The 15,695-nt window shown below is 44.8% G+C and overlaps 1 protein-coding gene across 1 annotated transcript in view; it reads right to left on the minus strand.

Annotated features, from left to right (window-relative positions):
- SGCD (sarcoglycan delta) overlaps window positions 1-15,695 on the minus strand; it is a 355,601-nt gene that overhangs the window by 254,390 nt on the left and 85,516 nt on the right. The gene's annotated exons all lie outside the window — the stretch shown is intronic.

Genomic DNA, 15,695 nt, shown 5'->3' on the forward strand with positions numbered 1-15,695 from the left:
CAATCTACCCATACGAATTCCCATCCAGCTTTGTTGTAAGCCCGCATGGGACTTCCGTGGTTAATGGAAATGAAATGTCGAGTAGTGTGCTAGTCACAGAGAGGGTGGTTTTAAACAGTCACCCATATTTGCAGCCATGTCTCTAGAGCAAGAAGAGGCAAAATCTGGCAGCAGAGCTATATTAGATGGTGGTGAATGGTTAAATATAAGATCATGGTCTCTGAGCCAAATTCGGATTTTTAGTGCAATAAAACAGCTTACTTCCATTCAAGTCAGGTGGATGAAAAGACCCTGACTTTATAAACTTTGAACAATTCTGCATCAGGAACAGCGTGGCCAGCAGGACCAGGGCAGTGACAGTCCCCCTGTGCTGGGCACCGGTGGGGCTCCCACAAACACCGGGGTCAGTGTTGGGCCCCTCACTGCACTGAGGTGCTGGAGTGTGTCCAGGGAACTGGGGGTGCTCAGCCTGGAGAAGAGGAGGCTCGGGGGGGCCTTACCGCTCTCTACAGCTGCCTGAAAGGAGACTGTGGGCAGGTGGGGGTCGGTCTCTTCTCCCCAGAAACAAGCAACAGGACAAGAGGAAACGGACACAAGCTGCTCCAGGGAAGGTTTAGTTCAGATATTAAGAAAAATTTCTTCACTGAAAGGGTGGTCAAGCGTTGGAACAGGCTGCCCATGGAGGTGGTGGAGTCACCATCCCTGGAGGTATCCAAAAAACACGTAGATGTGGTGCTTAGGGATGTGGTTTAGTGGTGGACTTGGCAGTCCTGGGTTGGACTTGATGATCTCAAAGGTCTTTTCCAACCTAAATGATTCTAAGATTCTACAATTCAATTGCAGTACTGCAACCAGGACATCAGTGCTACCCAAACAGAAGTGAGAACAGAGACAGTGCCCAACGCTTGCAGCATCTATAACCATCTCTACCCACTCGTTGTACAGGACACCTAGACAAGTAGTTTAGGCTGGACTCTCAGTCCAGAGATGATGAATCCAAATAAAAGAGTCAGCAGCAGAATCCACGCTGTATCTCTCACCAATTGGCTGCCAAAAAGGACAGCACTGCCTCAGGTGGCAGGACCCAAATGTCTCTGGATGTCTCAAGGACAGAAGCTCCAGGTATTTGTGGAAGAGCACTGGGAAGCACGAGGGGCCTTTTACAGGCAACTGGAGACTATCAGAGTACCAGGACTGTGCAGCATCACCGGGGGGGGTGGGGGTGGGGGGGTGGGGGGGAGGAGGGGGCTTTAAAAGCTGCCACACAATGATATCTGTACTGTGCTGGCACAGAGGTACTGTGAACAATGGAAAAAGTCAGAACACAACCACCAAGGCAGGTCCAGAACAACTGCGACGTGAGACAGAAAGCGCAGGCACTGAGGCCATAAATTTATAGGATGAGAAAAGAAGCCTCCTAAGTACAATATTTACTACCTACTCAGTATTCTTTTTTATTTTCCTATGTTTGCTTGACCTTGGACACTCCCTGTTTGGTATTCTCTGAGCAATGCAGAGCTCTCTTTCAGTACCCAGCAAGTCTTAGCCCTTCCAGGCTCATAAGCTAAGGTATTTTGCCCTGCCTAACATCAGACACCAAATGTGGGAGCCGCCTTCTCCCCCTAATGCATACAATAAGGCTGTAATGACAGTCTATAAAGACCTCCACATACACACAACTGATGAATATTCATTAAAAGTCAACACATAACATTTATATCATTCCAGCCACACAGGGAGGATGAAGTGCCTCCCCGCAGGTAGCAACACCTAACTCAATTCACGATGGGCCACTTTGTACCGTGTTAGATAAAACCCGCAGCTGCTCACGTCCTTTGCATTTCAAGCTGGTTTTTCTTCTTCACAAACAGCATTCAGAAAGGAGACTGAGGCATGCACAGCGCCCTGCTAGCACTGCAGTACGCACTCACCTAGTTTTTGCACATACCCAAAGGTATTTTTCCACGAGATAATATTTTTCAGGCACTTCTGGACTTGGAGAAAAAGGGCTTCAGTGAAATAAAAACATCTCTTATCTTAAAACAACCGTCAGTTTAGGAAACGACTCAGCAGCAACTGTGTCCAGGGTATGTACATTGTTTTATATGAAGGTAACGCTTAAAACAGAATCCCAGAAGTCCAATTACTTTGTGAGCATCTACCTCCTGCTGACCTCTCCTAGCACCACAAGCATACATCCCAGGCTGTTTTCATGCTTTCCAAGATTGCATCTGGACTAGAAACACCGGATAATTATTTTTAACACAGCAACCGTGAGCATTCCCAGCCTTTCCGGACTTCTATACATTCATCATATTCAGCAAGAAGAGTCTTCCAGACTAATACAGAGATACTGGAATGGCGATGGAGAGATAAATGGCATGGATTGAGCAAACTGTATATTAGGAAGCTTTTAGGCACATTCCTGCTTCATCCTTACATACTGCCCACATCACCTCAACATGCATTTGTACTTAATCATCTGCTGTACACTGCAAAGATAAAGTCACGTGGACAGATCCTCAGCCTTAGTTACACTGAACTGTGCTGATTTACAACAGCTGAGAATCAAGCCCTGAAGCTTTGGAGAGACTCCTTTAGCTTTACTACACCTCCTGGATGAAGACCAAACTGCGCTCACCAATGTGATTCACTCTCTCCGCTCCTGAGCGCGTGGCCTCTGACCATTCACACTGGATGTAGAGTAGCTTCCTCCCAGTACGTTCTGGGGGAAACAAGCTATTTCCAGAAAACTCTGGCTGGATGTTGCTGTGATAGTGTTTGTCTCAAACAGACTCTTCAGTAGACTATGGAGGAAGGCTATGATAAAGACCACTCTACCTGGGGTGAGCCTGCACACCTCATGCCATCCAACGCTTGCCCTTCAGCTCCTGCTACAGAAAGTACCACTGTGATGGACTGCAACCCAGCTTCTTTGGTGCTTCAGGCAATCTGACCTGAAAATATTAAAGGAATATAACCTCAGGAACGTTGTAAGGGGTCCAAAGTAGACCTGAGTGAAGGTCAGCACAAATGCGCCCAAGCTACCAGAGAGTAGCTAGCCTCAAGAAATAGGGGAGAAAACCAGGCTGTATGCAATGACCCAGGAGGTGAGGCGTGTGCAATCCATACCAGACCACACCAGCACGGCCAGCTCCCGGCCAGTGCACTTCCCAGGGAACGGGCAGGGGGACACTCCCTGCAGAGCCCAGTGGGGCAGGGGAAAGGACAGGTGGAACCAGCAACCTACCACCACTCAGGGAGGAGGGACAGTGGACATGACTGCAGCTGTGTCCCCTCTGTGCGCGAGTGACTTCTGGAGCCCATGAAGGACACCTGTTGTCCTCTTGCCTCTCCCCCGACATCTCCTCAAGCCCCACAGATAGAACCTGGCCACTGGGGTTCAGCCTGGGGGTCCCAAGAGACAGAGAAACACATTTCACAGTCATTCACACCCTGAGCGCTGAAGTACCAGCTATAATTGGAACACAAAACCATATTACAATTAAAGTCTACACATTCAACCATTTTCCAAGGTGAGCAGACATCCCGATCTGACTCTGAAACCCAGTTTTTACAATCCCAATTGCTAGGCAGCTTGCACCAAGGTGCTCATTTGTCATGTCTCCTCACTCTGCAATTCCTGAATTGTTAAACGTGAAAGAGAGTAGTAATTCAGCATTGTTTCATTGCTTATGAAAGCCATGCAGAAAAAAAATCCAAAATAATCTAGGCCAGTTCATTTGAAGTGCAAATGACTTATGCATGCAATACAAAATGCAACAAGTGCCTTTCAAGCTGTCTCATTTATGATAATACAAAAGTTGCTGATGGAATGAGAATTCCCAGGTAGTTATCAGGGAATTTTGCATATCATTTGTACTTCATACTGTATTAGCAACTCTCACATCATGTCAGCAACTTGAAAAAAAATAAAACAATGAACTACATCTCTCCCAGTTTTTATTCTGCTTTGACTGAGTAATCTCATCATTTATCTCAAATGATTTTGCATTCAATGCAAAATGCGTTGTTCTTCTCTAAAGGAAAAAGGAACTAACACTTCCCCTGAATTATCCCAGTTTACTAAGATGAATAGTCAACTATAAAAAGAAGAATTATCTGGTTATCACATCCCCAAGGTACGCAAGCTGCACCAGACTGCCAGGTATCTCACTATTAGCAGAACAGACAGAAGCAAAGCCAAGGCTGCTATCTCATCCTTGACCTGTACAAGCTAAAGGAGGAGGAACAACTGACATCCCACAGGTAAGACAGACATGGACATACGGATGGATTTTAGGCATGGAAAGCAACACTAGTGAGAAAACTACATTTTTACACTTTTGCTTGAATTCTTGGCAAAAGCCAATAGGAAAAAACAAATATTCCTGTTTATTGGTTATAATTCATTGCTCTGGCTACAGCTGCGTTAACACTTTATAAACTTGACACAGCAGCTGGAAGCTTCTATGGGTCAGGAAGAGCAGGCAGTGAAAAAGTAAACACTCATTTGTAAAACTGCCTTTTTAACTTTCTGTTACCTCCAACCCTGGGCTCCGATTCTTCTATCCCATCAAACTCCCCTTTACCCAGGTTAGGACACTTAGCCCCACCACAGCGCAGCAGCTGCTCCAAATATTTCACTGGCTGCAGCAGAAGCCCGGATAGCATCTCCCTAACGTACTGGGGAAGGTGAAGCTCTACCATCACTTACACACCAGTTTGCCTCCAACAGTGGACAATCAAGGGTGCACTAGGCAAGGGAACCTGCATTTGTGGTATTACACTGCAACATCAGTTTTTTCCCCAGCATCCCACGGATTTATTCCCTAGCTTGCCCCACAGCAACTTAATCCAGCAGCACAATTCAGAATCTGGAAAGGTTTATACCATCGCATCGTGTGCCAGCGCTGGCTGGAGTTGGAAGCTTCGTGGATGCTGCGACTGGCACCAGCCACACCACGTTGCCAGCACATCTGAGTCCCGAACTGACGCTGCAGCTCTGGAGCTGTCCTGAGAGTGCTAAAAGCAAGTCTGAATGCAAGGGACAGTGCTTTGTAATTTGTGCAATCCGCAATTTTGCATCGTTAGGCTTATGTACCCTCATTAGGTTGTGCAGTCTATGCCCCTCGTTTCTCCTCTCTTCTGTCTTTTAGTATCAGCAGCACTTCATTGAATTTCTGAAATAGTCCTTACTAGATATTTGGTTTCTCTTAAAACGGAATCTGCAGAAAACAAAAACATAACATTTAAATGCCCTTCAGCAATACATCTTCTAAATTACAGTACACATTAATTTTTCACAGAATTTTGTGAAGCAGTTTTATCTTCTCACATCTCACTTCAAGTGACAAGAGGAAAGGATTTATGAAAAGTCCCTAACGTAAGGTTTATCAGCAAAAATATGCCCTCAAAAGAATTCATTCCAAAAGCTGCCCCCTCCTTTTTTTCCCTATTTAAAGATCGCCATGAAATTGAAATTTCTGAAATATAAGGGGACCTGCACACTACCTCCAATCAAGTGGGAAGAGCATCACAGGCCCAGCACATACACTGCCTAAAAGGTGATGCTGGAAAATCATATTTGGGTGGGGGTCAGGCAATGATTGCTAAGTCACAGGAAGTCACAGGCAAAAAGCCTGCACGCAAAAAACCTGGAACAAGCAAGAAAACTGATCCTAATTGCTAATGGGACACAGGCAAAGTAAGATCATTCAGGCAGATTTAATTGCCTTTCCACAAATGACGCTTCGAAGCAAGTAAGCAAATCTCTGTCGCTGAGGAATTTTAAGAACAGTTAGCCAGCCACCTGTCAAGAATAAAGCAGGTCCTGCCCTCAGGCAAGAGGATGGACAAACCAAACCCTTGCTGTCCTTCCTAGCCTCATTTTTTCTCTGGAACCTGTGGCAATTGGAGGAATACACATATGTAACCCTCTAACAAATCTTCAGACTAATAACAGGTTGGAGTATGGGATACTTGAGCCCTATGACACAGCACGTTCTCTTTCTGAATTTCAGTATGTTGTGCCTTTCATAGCATAATATAGACCTGCATACAGCAGGGGAAGGAAGGTTAACTTTCAAGTCCAAGATTCTGGCAAGCATCCGTTCTTGGTGGGAATGACGCTGTTTCCAAGCCAAGTGTGGCAATTCAGGTACACGAAGCTCCAGGGCAAACTGCTGGGTACACCAGGGAAAAGGCCACTGGGCAAGGTGGGCAGGAGCGGGGTGGGCAGAAGGGAGCACAGGGTGGACACACACAACACCAACCAGGAATCTAAACTTGGGCATCATAATTTTAAATTCTGGCCTAAACCAATAATTTGTTTTCTGTACTGAGAGTTATTTTTAAATATTTCCTGAAGGATCTTTTGAAACCTTATTCCACAAAAACCTGGGAAGTTTTAGGCTGAGCAACCATCTATTGAATTCCAGCAAACTGAAAGTGAAGAAAGTAACATATCTCACTACGTCCGCTGCCATGATTTGATGTATCGGAGCTGTGTCAAAGTTGAATATGAATGACCATATTGCTTTGACTAGCCTAAAAACCTTCAGGGGATTGTTTCACACATTGAAAAAATATAAAAAAAAGCTTAGGAAAAAGATGCCATGAGGAAACAGTTTCCTTTTCCATTCACTGCACATGCTTTTTGACAAAGACGACAGACTCTAGATGGATAAGAACAATTTTCCATCATTAGGGAAGCCTTAAACAACCCCTGACTGCTTATAGCATCATCTCTTAGGCTCCTACCAAATTGCAGTTATTTGTTCAAAACAAAACGATGAGGCCTGTGATATAATAGAGCAATTTAAGCAGAGAAGAATACAACACCTGTAATTCAATTTCATGGCAGCTGGTTTCACAACATGTTTCTGTAACACTGTTATGATACAGGAAACTTCTCTCCGAGTGTAGCAATTCTTCTTTAAGTAAGCCAGGCTCTCAAGAGAGAAGTGGGCTCTAAGTAGACCAATACTATAAGCAATTTGTATCTCCATGCCAGTCCTTTCAGTTCTATCTCCAGTTAGTTGCCACTCTTCCAAGGGTTTATATTCTAGTTTATATTTCATATTGAGAGGCTGCTGTCAGAAAAGGTAACAATAAAAGTCACCTGAGGTCTCTAACCTTGAGTAAGTTTCCAGGCAGAGGAACACAGGAGAGCTTCCCTTCCCATTCATCTTTGCTACAACAGTCACCATGTACAAAAAAAGCTGTAAATCCCAGGCATGCGACCTTCCCAGAAAGTCAAGGAGGGAGCACGGGGGAAATGGAGATATCAATAGTGACTAGTTAATGCAGGAAGCGCAGCAAAAATTCTCCCCAAAGTAGAAACGTAGTATTAGCTCAAAACCCCGCAGCTGAACTGTACCCGACAGCAAACCTTCCTCACCCTACATGGCAAACGCTGAGGCCACTTGCTGTCTTGCTGGAAAGTTCTTCAGAGTACAAAATCATGCAGCTATCAAAATTGAGGTTTGTAAAGAGTAACGCTGATGTTCACAGTCGTTCACTACTGAACCACGCTACCATGTACGCTTTATATACTGAAATTAGGAAAATACCGTACACCCAGTTAGGGATCTCGTTCCAGGTTTGATGACTGGAATAAACACCTAAGCAGTAGTTTTCGGAAATCTTTGCAACAGCATAAACTAGCCCTGATGATGAAAACCTTTCCGTCTCATCTCCCCAGCTTTCTGTTCCTCATAGGCCTCCTTCCCCTGCACCAGAGCAAGGATTTGGGCAGAGATCTGGATGGAGGAACCGCACCGGGCTGAAATGCCTGCACAATTGAAGTCATCAACGCAGAACCACCTGGGCTTCCCTATGAAGAAAAGGCAGACAGTTGTCAGGAGCTAGATCTGGTGGAAAAGGTCAAGGGCACTCAACTCTTAACTTTCATGAAATGGATGTGCAACAGATACACGTTGTATATCAATGACTGTCGGCTGGAGAAATACCCCGCTTCTTAGGATAAGAAGAAATACTCCTACTGATGAAATGTGCGTCTGGCCATAAACCACTCCTGTTAAACCAGCTCTGCTTGAACCCCACACCAGCAGGACAAAGAGGTGACCTCAAGCCCCATTCTGTGCTACCCACCCTACCCTCAAAGCAGAAAACCCATGTAACCAGAAATGGGTTAGTCGCTCCTTCCTGCATTTCATGTCTGTTTGTACTTACATTTGACGTCATTTTAAACAGAAAAGCTACCACCTTGAGCATCAACAATCCAATTCTGAGATTCTTCGTCAACAACCATTCCACCTCCATTGACATTACCCATACGAAAACAGCTAAAAATGTCTGAACTCTGTACGTGCATTACTATTAAGAACCCCATTTGAGAATGACTCTTCAGTTCTCCCTGCTTAATTCCTACATTCCCAGGCATCAAAACAGGATGCTGAAAATACAACATGATCCAAATCTACTTGCCCACTTCAGTAGAAGCTTGGATGAGCTAATGAAAGCTGTTGTACCTTAGGGGAGCAAAAATTAAGCACCTCTGCATTTAGATTAGCTATCCACAAGGTAACAATCATTTCTAGAACAGTATACATAGAAAACAAAGAGTCAACTGAACTGACTTCATCCCCCTCTAACCCTTGATTTGCTTGTTTCTACTTGCTGCATCACAGCTTCCGCGGGCTGTTCTTTAAACTCAACAGGACACTCGCAGCTTTCTCACCCGAAGATATTCACATTCAGTCTGTACTGATCAGTGCCTTCTTCCCATAGCCCGCTGATTAGCTCTGCATGCTGCCACTATTAGAAACACAAAGAAAACTACAAATTAATAGGACCGTGCACGGCTTCTAACAAAATGAGACTGGCACAACCGGCACCTTCCTAAGCTGCAGATGCAGAACAGTAAGTAGGGCTAAAACTGGGTGTTTTGGGGAGAAAGACACAACTACAGAAAAGTAAGACTTTGCAAGTTCTGGCAATATCCATGGTGTTTAAATAATTTTGGTAGTAAAATGTGCATGTTGTTACATTGTCAGAGCACGGAAAAGGAGCATGATGATCACTGGGAGCTCAGAAGTAAGCTGGGGTCACTCCGTTCTGCTTGAGACGGGGCTCCTCACGCTCATCGTTACCCACCTACACAGGAGAGTAATCTACTCAAAGTGATTACTGAGGCTCCTTCTGGAGTCAGTGGAGAAAAACTACGGTGTCTAGTGTGCATTTAATTATATCCAAAGACAGAAGTCTACGACAAAGCGATTCAACTGCATTTCAAGGTGCCTTTATTTTCAAGATCTACAGAGGAAATATAAAAAAATACCCAAAACCAGGCAGCTTTTATTGGCTAAAGCTAAGTTAAGTTAGGTTCACAGTTCGCCGTAAAACCAAAGCTCACCATGGATGTCTCTGCATCTCAAATCTGCAGGTAGAAGGCAGGGATGCCACATTTCCCTTCACAATTCACAGTGACCATAGCCAGCTTGGACTGAAATATGCAAAAGTGACATAATAAAGTATGGTATAATAAAGATTTAATTTTAAGTAGAGCTTCACCATATTGATGCAGTAACAACAAAAATGCACTCTATAACTCCTGATGTTTTTTCAGCAACCAAGCCTGTCATGTAAGCACAATGATTTAAAGAAAGACACCATGCAGCCCCATCATTACTGAGCACTGTGACAAAAGCATATCAAAAAGCTAAAATGGAACAAGGCATTTCTGATCTTGGTTGGGAAAAAAAAAAACAAAAAAAAACAGAGAGCAAAGCCACAACTTCAGCAACTGATACACCATTACACAAAACACGGCATTTACTGAATACTTTGCCATTTCAGGACTCTCAATCATTCAGCTCGTTGTGGTGTTAGTTCACTGTCAGGCCTGATGCTGATTAAAAATCCCTATCCCAGCCCAATTCCCCTCATCATGCTCCTACGGCATATTTGTCTTTTAGAGCAGACCTTGGTGTCAACAGTTAATAGAGTTTATCCCTTCTTCCAGCGCAGTGAAGGACCTGACCTGAATGAGGAGAATGGAGTTACCTTTTACTTCCACACCAGCTACTCCAGCCGAAAGAGGGTTTGCAGGGGGCAGGAACATCTCGGGCACCCCAAAGCCTGAATTTTTATTACAAGAAGGTTTGGCCCTTCCTGTTGTCACACGAGCTTCTCTTTAAAGAAGAGTGTGAACTAAAAAACCTTCGAAAGCCCCGCAGAGCTCTGCCAGCAATGCCAGAAGCTGTGTGATGCAGTCGACATGCTGGAGGAAGGGATGCCATCCAGAGGGACCTTGACAGGCTTGAGAGGTGGGCCTGTGTGAACCTCATGAAGTTCAACAAGGCCAAGCACAAGGTCCTGCGTGTGGGTCAAAGCAATCCCAAGCACAAATACAGGCTGGGCAGAGAAGGGATTGAGATCGGCCCTGAGAAGGACTTGGGGGTGCTGGTAGATAAAAATCCAAGTATGAGCCAGCAATCTCCATATGCAGCCCAGAAAGCCAACGGAATCCTGGGCTGCATCACCAGCAGCATGACCAGCAGGGCGAGGGAGGGGATTCTCCCCTCTGCTCTGCTCTGGTGAGACCCCCCCTGCAGTGCTGCGTGCAGCTCTGGGGCCCCCAACATAAGGAGGACACGGACCCGTTGCAGCGAGGCCAGAGGAGGCCATGAAGGTGACCAGAGGGCTGCAGCACCTCTCCCGTGAAGACAGGCTGAGAGAGAGCTGGAGTTGTTCAGCCTGGAGAAGAGAAGGCTCCGGGGACAATATGCAAACTTCCAATATTCAACGGGGGCCTACAGGAAAGCTGAAGGGGGACCTTTTACAAGGGCACGTAGTGACAGGGCAAGGGTGAATGTCTTTAAACTGAAACAGGGTAGATTTAGATTAGATATAAGGAAGAAATTCTTTACTGTGTGCGTGGCGAGGCACTGGACCAGGCTGCCCAGAGCAGCTGTGGATGCCCCATCCCTGGGATGCTCAAGGCCAGGGTGGACGGGGCTTGGAGCACCTGCCCTGGTGGAAGGTGTCCCTGCCTGTGGCCAGGGGGTTGGAACCAGATGATCTTTAAGGTCCCTTCCAACCCCAAACCATTCTATGATTCTATGAAAGGAGATGGGCAAAGAGCAGCATCTCTCACAATTAAATCAACAGAAACAGAAAAATATTTACAACTGCTGCCTTTGCTGGAGAAACAGAGGCAAAATTCTGCTCCCGCTGAAAACACAAAGAGGTGGGTCAGGTTCTGACCTACACAAGCATGGATTTCAAATGATGAGCTTATACAGTTACTTTTTTGTTCACTTAAAGCATCCCCAATTTATAAACTACAGAAGAGATTACTCATCACACAAATGCTCATCTTCGTGCTACCCCTGTCCTTGACTAAGATTAAAAAATGGGTGTAGGGTACATGTGTGTATTTTGGGCTTGGGGGGATTAAAGGTGGAAGCAATATAATGCAGTTTATTTAGACTGGTAGTATCAGGGGAGGATTGTTGTAGCATGCATTAGTATAGCATCTACCACAGCTGGTCTTTCTTTACAAAGTTAACACTTCTCTAACTATAACAATTACACACAGAAGAGAAAGAAGAAAAAAAAAAAGTAGGAAAGGTTTAGCACATCCATTTTGCAGATGGGGGGCTGAGGGCCAGGGAACTTAAAACATCTGCCCAGGGCTATCCTGTAAGTACATGCTGGAGGTCTACACCGAGAGCAGCCACCCAGAGACCTGCTTCAGTGCACAGCTCACAAGGGTATCTTTCTTCTTCAAGGTAGTTTCCAATTCTCTTCTCTCACATATTGCGAAAAGAGCTTGAAAATTAACTCTTTCAATTCTCATATTGAAAGAAATCTCATGCAACGTCTACTTTGAGTTTCAGTTCAGGTAATTTTATCCTCCCATTGCCGAGGTTCCTTGCACAAAACCTATTGACTTGATAACTTTCGCAAACACTTCATTATTATGAACCAACCATGGCCAGAGAAAATGTGCTACGGTTCAGGCAGGCCCTGTATTACATATTCAAATTCATTAGCTCTATCAGCCTTCTCAACCTCTTATGTTTGATTAAGTCTCACCTCCTAAAAACTGATTAAATCTAGTCAGCCTCTTTAAATTATTATTCCTCATTGGTCCAATGGTGCTAAATGTTTCGAAATGTGACAGTAATCTAGTTTTAAACAAGCCAGCTGCAGAGTCTATAAAATCATCTTTAGCAAGCTAGTAATCTCTTTGATAGATTCACCAGCAGCCACGAGTGCGATGCAAGTCATGTACATTAACGCTTGCACCAGCAACAGATGGGCCACGTAAGACTGCAGGAGCCTGGAAAACTGCTCAGGCTGCGAGAGAGAGCATACACACGAGGATTTCGACAACTTTTACTCTGTACCCGCAGAAGTCCAGAAGATGGGGACTAAAGGACAAATGTTAGAAGGAAGGAGACACATCAGAAATGCAGCCATTCGTGATACGCTACACAGTCTGCCATTTAGGGGCTGCTGCTCCAGCAGCAACCAAAACTGATGGTACCTCTCCGTTTAAGCTGCACTGCTTGTAGATGTGCACCTCTAAACCCCATGGTTTGGGTTTTTTTTAAATTATTAGCATCTTTCCTCGAAGAGCATGCACAATCCTAGCTGTCTTTTTAACACGAAACCCCATTACTCCCTCCATAATCACTTGCACGGCACTGGGAGGAAAGGAACACCGCCACTGCCTGCAATGCAGTCTATGGATAAAAGACCGTCAAGTCTGATATTATCTAAGGACCTTGGACCCCCAAATTCATTTTTAGAAACACGATCATTCTTTGGCATGTGAGTTTGCATCCACTTGCACCAAGCTGTTAGCATAGATGGAAGAGCCCTGCCTCTATTTTCTCTACACACAGCATGGTCTCTCTTAGAAAATGTTCTGATCATTTCAGCAAATTAATGAGAACCAGATGGCTTTTTTTCTTTTTGAACCATTGCTCTCCAACTCCTACAGGGCCACTCACACTTCTAAGTAGTCCCACAACAAACATCAGAATTACAGAGAAAGATTCAGTGCTGGGTCAAGCTGGGACGATAAACGTGAGAGAAATCTCTGGAAAAACAAATGTCTTCCACTGGTCAAATTAAGAATCACTTTGCAGCAAAGAAAACTCCTGACATAACGTGTTCTTTTGCAAATATAGCCCCCAAACACCATTTTTCTGGTTTGACCTATTTGTAACAGATACAGAAACAAGCATATGCGCAAAGAGAAGGTTTTTTTTCCAGGGGTTTATGCTCCTCCGCATTTGGGGAGTCTTTTGGAAAAAAATTATTAGCAGGTCACAGGAGATTGCTCCGTGTTGCTCAGCTGAGCTTTCTGTCTTCCAAAGGTAAACAGCCTTTTCAGCCACAGCAGTAACACGATGCAGGCAATCACCAGTCATGTTGAATTGCCATCAAACCACTGACGTTTAGTAAATTAAAGGCCCTATGCCATCAGCCGTGCTCAGGGCCTGTTTCAACCTGAGGATGTTCCATTACCTTTTTTTTTTTCAAAGGAGCTTCATTTTTTTCAACCTGGAAAATTGCAAGCAATTGCACTCAGCAAGCAAATAATAGAAAACTCATACATGCTGGAGAATAAGAAGGAGCAGCCTAAAAAGCTTCAAGTGAGGACAAGGATCTAGTGATGATAACAGCAGAGAAAAACTACATGTAGACATATGAGGGCAACCTGTTGCACTCCGAACCACTGGAATCCAGAGCGGCAGTACACCCTCTGTGTGGACACAGCTTATACAGCCTCCCACGTATCAGTCTGGGGGCTATGGCAGCAGTAGAAACTATTTTAGCCTTGAAACACAGGTTTCCACTGTAAAAGCCTGACTGGCCATATCTGCCTCCTGCCCAAGCCTCCTCAGCCTGACACGATCAAGCTCCGAAGCTCTGGAGTCCTCAAGACTTAAGCACGCAGAAGTGTCCCTGCCTGCAGATCTGAAAGCCACTGTTCACCCCTTCATGGTGGATCTCCAATACATGGGGGCTTTCAGGGTATGCGGCAGCATCAGAACCTCAGCCAGGACTCACAGACACGCTCTCCACATCTGCATATTGGACTTGTCTCTTTCACACTGGAAATGACCCAAAAAAAGCAAATACGCTTATGGAACATTTGAATGATCATGTTCATAATGCATTTTCTCATAAACCAGAGTCGTCTTGACTTTTTTTTTTTGCACACCCAACATGCACTCATAGACACGACATAAAATGTCAGTGGGTTGGTAGATCTGTGAACCACAGACTTCACTGTGACATTACGAATGTCGGTCAAACCAAGCATAATGACTCAACCGCACTCCTGCAGCTATTTAAAAGATGTGTAGACATAGCATTTAGGGACACGGTTTAGCGGCGAACTTGGCAGTGCTGGGTTAATGGTTAGACTCCATGATCTTAAACGTCTTTTCCAACCTCAACAATTCTACGATCTCCTGCTGTCACAGGCACTTACAGTGGTATCTGTTGTAGACCTGTTGCGAGACAAGCATAAATCCCCAGGCTCGGATTCCTTGTTACAGACGCACCGCTTTGTTTATTAGCCTGTAATTTGTTTATTCTCCTTTTCTAAACTGAAACTCAAAAGGGACTGTCGAGACAGAAAATTCAATCTAAACAGGTTCCCTACATACACTCACCCCGGGGCAGGTCCGGTCGTTATTTGAGGACGGCAGCTGGCACCTGCAGCCTTCAGTGCGGCACTGGCGGACACTGATGGAAGAGGACAGCTGGCTGGGCTGGCACAAGGTGCCACATTTGATTGATCGAGTGATCCAAGTGTCACAGGCTCGTAGGCTGTCATTAACGGTCTGTGCCTCCTCCAAGCAGGAGGCACACGCCATGCGGCAAAGCACCGGTGCTTGCACGAGTCGGGGTCGCTCCAAGAGCGGTCTCTGTGTGCTCTCCTACTTCCCAAAGACACGCAGCTTTTATTAAAGTTGTTGTTTTTATATATAAATATGTATACATACAGATATTTTTACAGTCAAGGGGTATAGGGCACCGCAGCACACAACTACTGAAAAGTCATTCCCTTTTGGTGGAAAATTCAGCAATTTTTATGGATAAACGAGTCATAAAACATTTTCTTCAGGCTATTTAATTAATCAGCTAGCTGGACAGCAAATATGCTAGGATGTTAATTTAACAGAATTATTCCCCTCTCAATAAGGTAAATGTTAGATGAAGATCATTAGGCAGGCTGGCAACCCTGTCATCTTCCTTCTGCCAGATAAACCTACAATGCGAAGTAGCTGCTAAAGAGGCTCTGGCAATTTGAAGGGATATAATCTTCCCTGGGAGGATGCTTCTGCTGCCACGTTTCCTATATTTCTGGGGCTGTTTTGGGTTTGTTCTTTTACCCTACAGTTTCATTTCTTTGTCTTTCTGAAATCATAGCTTTGGTATTCTAAGTCAAGCCATCCACGTGAAAATTCAATACGTTCCTAAGAAAAACCTTCTGCCTAAACACTGCCGCGTTTGTCACATCACATCCAGGTACCCTGCTCTTGATGCGCTATCGAGTTTATTTGACCATCAAGGAAAATAACTTTCACAAATTGTGTTAGTGTTTTTCCCCACGGGAAGTGCTATTACTTATAGGCAGATCTGGACCTTACAAATAAACTCTATCCTGCCTTTGACAGTTTAAAAAAATGGGGCAGCAT

Source organism: Falco punctatus (assembly GCF_963210335.1).
Source record: "Falco punctatus genome assembly, chromosome: 8".
Classification (NCBI taxonomy): domain Eukaryota; kingdom Metazoa; phylum Chordata; class Aves; order Falconiformes; family Falconidae; genus Falco; species Falco punctatus.